The 5,600-nt window shown below is 43.0% G+C and overlaps 1 non-coding gene across 1 annotated transcript; it reads right to left on the bottom strand.

The window, feature by feature from the left end:
- Positions 1-4,899: 4,899 nt before the first annotated feature.
- On the bottom strand, positions 4,900-5,091 carry LOC116975683. The gene has a single exon (XR_004412696.1). It is a non-coding gene; the product is annotated as a U2 spliceosomal RNA (small nuclear RNA).
- Positions 5,092-5,600: the final 509 nt, after the last annotated feature.

The raw sequence follows: 5,600 nt of genomic DNA, 5'->3' as shown, positions 1-5,600 counted from the left end.
TACAGTGTGTAGATACATGATAAGGGAATAACGCTTAATAGAAACATAGAAACATAGAAACATAGAAAATAGGTGCAGGAGTAGGCCATTCGGCCCTTCGAGCCTGCACCGCCATTCAATGTGATCATGGCTGATCATCCAACTCAGTATCCTGTACCTGCCTTCTCTCCAGACCCCCTGATCCCTTTAGCCACAAGGGCCACATCTAACTCCCTCTTAAATATAGCCAATGACCTGGCCTCAACTACCTTCTGTGGCAGAGAATTCCACAGATTCACCACTCTCTGTGTGAAAAATGTTTTCCTCATCTCGGTCCTAAAAGATTTCCCCCTTATCCTTAAACTGTGACCCCTTGTTCTGGACTTTCCCAACATCGGGAACCATCTTCCTGCATCTAGCCTGTCCAACCCCTTAAGAATTTTTAAGTTTCTATACGATCCCCCCTCAATCTTCTAAATTCTAGCGTGTACAAGCCAAGTCTATCCAGTCTTTCTTCATATGAAAGTCCTGCCATCCCAGGAATCAGTCTGGTGAACCTTCTCTGTACTCCCTCTATGGCAAGAATGTCTTTCCTCAGATTAGGAGACCAAAACTGTACGCAATACTCCAGGTGTGGTCTCACCAAGACCCTGTACAACTGCAGAAGAACCTCCCTGCTCTTATACTCAAATCCTTTTGCTATGAATGCAAACATACCATTTGATTTCTTCACTGCCTGCTGCACCTGCATTCCTACTTTCAATGACTGGTGTACCATGACACCCAGGTCTCGTTGCATCTCCCCTTTTCCTAATCGGCCACCATTCAGATAATAGTCTACTTTCCTGTTTTTGTCACCAAAGTGGATAACCTCACATTTATCCACATTATACTGCATCTGCCATGCATTTGCCCACTCACCCAACCTATCCAAGTCACCTTGCAGCCTCCTAGCATCCTCCTCACATCTAACACTGCCCCCCAGCTTTGTGTCATCCGCAAACTTGGAGATGTTGCATTCAATTCCCTCGTCCAGATCATTAATATATATTGTAAATAGCTGGGGTCCCAGCACTGAGCCTTGCGGTACCCCACTAGTCACTGCCTGCCATTCTGAAAAGGACCCGTTTACTCCTACTCTTTGCTTCCTGTCTGCCAGCCAGTTCTCCATCCACATCAATACTGAACCCCCAATACTGTGTGCTTTAAGTTTGTATACTAATCTCTTATGTGGGACCTTGTCGAAAGCCTTCTGATAATCCAGATATAACACATCCACTGGTTCTCCCTTATCCACTCTACTAGTTACATCCTCGAAAAATTCTATAAGATTCGTCAGACATGATTTACCTTTCATAAATCCATGCTGACTTTGTCCAATGAATTCACCACTTTCCAAATGTGCTGCTACCCCATCTTTAATAACTGACTCCAGAATTTTCCCCTCCACCGATGTTAGACTAGAGTTGATTATGTTGTATAGACTTTTCTCATTCCAAGACAGACAGAAAAAGCTGGAGTAACTCAGTGGGTCAGACAGCATCTCTGGAGAAAAAGAATAGGTGACGTGTCGGGTCGAGACCCCTCTTCAGACTTCAAACGCATTCCAAGTTTGCTATTGGTCCACTCATTCCCCAATGTGGAGTGAAGCACAGACAACCACAAATTCTTCTGGGTGGAATTATTTCAATAGACAATAGATAATAGGTACAGGAGTAGGCTATTTGGCCCTTCGAGCCAGCACCGCGAATCACTGTGATCATGGCTGATCATCCACAATCAGTACCCCGTTTTTACCTTCACCCCATATTCCCTGACTCCGCTATCTTTAAGAGTTCTATCTAACTCTCTCTTGAAAGCCTCCAGAGAATTTGTCTTCCACTGCCTTCTGAGGCAGAGAATTCCACAGATTCGCAACTCTCTGTGTGAAAAAGATTTTCCTCATCTGCGTTCTAAATGACCTATTCCTTATTATTAAACTGTGGCCACTGGTTCTGGACTCCCCCTACATCGGGAACATGTTTCCTGCCCCTAGCGTGATCAATCCCTTCATAATCTTATATGATTCCATAAGATCTCCTCTCATCCTTCTAAATTCCAGTGTACACAAGCCCAGCCGCTCCAATAATACATTATTGGTGGAACAATGAACCAGGATGGGAGTACAACATGCACAGAAATAAGAACACGAGGGTGTAGAAAAGGTTTACCAGAGTGCTGCCAGAATTAGGAGGGAATTAGCTACAGTAAAGAAGAAGGGTCTCGACCTGAAACGTCACGCATTCCTCCTCTCCGGAGATGCTGCCTGTCCTGCCATTTTACACCAGCATTTTGTGTCTATCTTCGGTTTAACCCAGTATCTGCAATTCCTTCTTCCACCCTACACTAAATACAATGAGAAGTTGGCCTAGCGATGTTTTCTCAAGAACGCTGGAGCTTTATGTTCTTAAGTTCTAGGGGCAGAATTAAGCCATTCGGCCCATCAAGTCTACTCCGCTATTCAATAATGGCTGATCTTCCTTTCCCTCGCAACCCCATTCTCCTGCTGTCACCTCATAAACCCTTGACACTCTGAGTATTGAGAGCAGTTTTGTGTCCCATATATGAGGGAGACCAGATGGAAGTATATAAAATAGTAAGATTAAACGAGAACTTACCAGTTTGAAGTTTGATCTGTATTTTATGAGGAGTTACGATGAGGGATTACGTGAAGAACCCGCTCAGTGCGCAGGCGCGGCATACTTCCAAGCAGCGGTGTGGAATCACAGATAGACACAGTTATTTGAAGTAAACATAGTAAAGATAAGGAGACATCAATTTATTAGTTTGATCCATATAATGAGGGTGGGAGCGGAGGGCACGTAATCCCTCATCGTAACTCCTCATAAAATACAGATCAAACTTCAAACTGGTAAGTTCTCGTTTAATCTTTCTATTTTACTTCGGAGTCACGTGAGTGACTACGTGAAGACTTCAAAGCTCTGTGATTTCAAACCGTGTAACAGTTCATACTTCACTCGCTGCCGAAGTCATTCGAGGGAGGAAGTATGTTATCGTAATCATCCATGAATCTGTTTGTAAAAACAATAATGGTGTTATTAACAACAACAAGACCAATTGCTCCCCCGGGCTTAAATTACATATTTTTTGCAGATTCTTTTTCTGCAAACGATACAGGTTCTGTCAGTGGTTTGTTATAAAAGTTTGGAACGTATACTCCCTAGACCACCCTGCAGTAGCCAGGATGTGGTCCATAGGCTCGTCCATCCTCTTAGTTACTGACGTGGAAGCTGTCCTGGTGGAATAAGATTTTATACACGTTAGTATTTACTCCAGCAACTCCCAGTACCTGCTTGAGCCACTAGAGATAGTTTAGCTCGTCACCCGACCATGAGGTTTCCTGTGGCTGACCCATAAGGCTTTTTCCTCTCCCTCGGTATTCCTTATTGTGTCGATCTCTAAGTGGGTCATGACACATAAAACGTGGTTCAGGTGGGTATGCCCGGAATTTCATGACTGGACCTGATGTTCCTGGTCTGTTCTGTTTGGCCAACCCTTGAATGGGCATGTGACACTATCTGGTGTTATAACCATGTTGTCCCATCGCAGTAGATGGGAGAGCTGGCTCTTTGTGTTGATGTAAGGCCACCAGCATGTCCATCTTCAGGGTAGGCTGTTCCAGGGTGAGTGACCTGGCTGGTGATCATCCCCTAAGGTATGTCAGGATTTCACTGACATCCCAATTTGGGTGTACCTATTTCTGGGGAATGGATTGATATACCTCTCCTGTATCTGATCACCAGTGAGCGGTACCCAAGTTGAGTAGGCTAACAGAACATGTCCTTCATTGTGGTGAAGACCTGCCAGGAGCTCCAGTACAGTTTTTTGTTATAGTTGAATGTGTAATTCCTGTTTTGGAAAACAGTGTACCATTTCTTGATGCTCCTCAGGTATGTTCCCTAGGATATGCGACGGAATGCTGTCATCAGGTTGATAGTGCTGCTGATCCAAGCACAGCAATGGTCTTCCCAATTCTGCAATTCTTTTAATGACCATGTCGAGGATCACTGGGAACCATGCTTGTGGACTTGGTCCACTGTAATTTGCGTAGTACCCGACTGATGAAGCCGTAGTACCTATTGAAGAGGTAGAAGGAAAGGAAAACATAGAGATTAGGTTCCCCCCACCCCTCAATACGCGGGAATGTCTCCATTGCCGCTGCCTTGAGATTGGTTTCATGTGACGTAAGTTAGTACGTGGTGATTTAATTGGATATAAGGAATCGATATCTGGTGTCCATATTGCTTAGTGATTTCAGCAAATATTTTTGGTTTAAATGTATGTTTACAGTATTTAGCTCACCTGATAGGTGAGTTACTGATGGTCAAACATGTTTGACGACATACGGTTTGCAATTGTTAATAAATTGTCACCTAATATCGATGTTCTCCGCCCAAGTGGTTTGGTATATGCCACCACTGATGTTGTTATCTTATAAACGAACATGCAAATTTGGTGGATTACTGAGCAAATGCTTCACTAGAATTAAGTAAATTAATATATAATATGTTTAAGTCAATTCATATTGGCATTAAGTATTACAAGCTCAGTAACACATCAGGACACATAAGATGTTACTCAAAACAGGTGGAAGTGTACAACCATAATCCTTCCTGCCGATAAATTCCATGATAACACTACAGATTAATCCATTTGCCCCCATATTATAGGTATGGAGATAGTTTTGAACACTGTTATCTCAGCTCATAGGAAAGGTACAAAGTTCAGTAGCTGGTAATGCTGCTATATCCCAATTACTTTGCCACGTAGTTGATTGGTGGTTAATGCACCATGACTGATAGTCTTAATGAATACCAGATAACAACGTTGTGGATGGTCAACGTAAATATCTGGATATATATTTTGTGCACCGTTCCCAGAGGCACTGCAATACTGGTTCGATGCGTGGAGTGGACGGAGCAAGCCCCTATTCCATCTCCCTGTTCCAAAATTCAATTTAATATATGGTCCCTAGATAAGGGACGTATCAGATTATTAAACTGATAAGAACAGATACTACACTTGATCTTAGCCAAAAGGCCGAGAAGCGATGCAGCTAAAGCTGTATCCAAGGATAGTTTGTCGTTAATATATAGACATGCCATGACGGAATGTTTCTAAGTGTCAGGGCTAGTTGATTCTGGATAACTTTGACTTAAATGCTGCAACGCTCATCATGGTTACTCCATCCAGGTAATTGCGGTATATCCGAAACTTATATGAGAAGGTACTGAATAGTGTGCATCTTCAAGGTCGATGTCTACCATAAAGTATCCTTGGATCCATGGTAGTAGTTACAAATCCCATGAATGGGTATACCTGGTGAAATACTCAAGTGGTTTATCAACGATGGTGCGACATTCACCATCGTGGGAGGGTAGACCACTTGGGGTGCTTGGTGAATTGGTGGCTAGATATTAATTCTATTCCCCTTGTATTTATTTTTTTGGTATATAACTACCAAGAGTGATAGCTTCCTAACCAGGCATGATTCATCCACCCCTTGTTAGTACAACCCTTAACCTTTATGTGATGGTAGGAACCATACTTATCTGTCTTCA

Source organism: Amblyraja radiata, chromosome 7 (genome assembly GCF_010909765.2).
Source record: "Amblyraja radiata isolate CabotCenter1 chromosome 7, sAmbRad1.1.pri, whole genome shotgun sequence".
Lineage (NCBI taxonomy): Eukaryota > Metazoa > Chordata > Chondrichthyes > Rajiformes > Rajidae > Amblyraja > Amblyraja radiata.
This window is presented reverse-complemented; position numbering and strand designations above follow the sequence as displayed.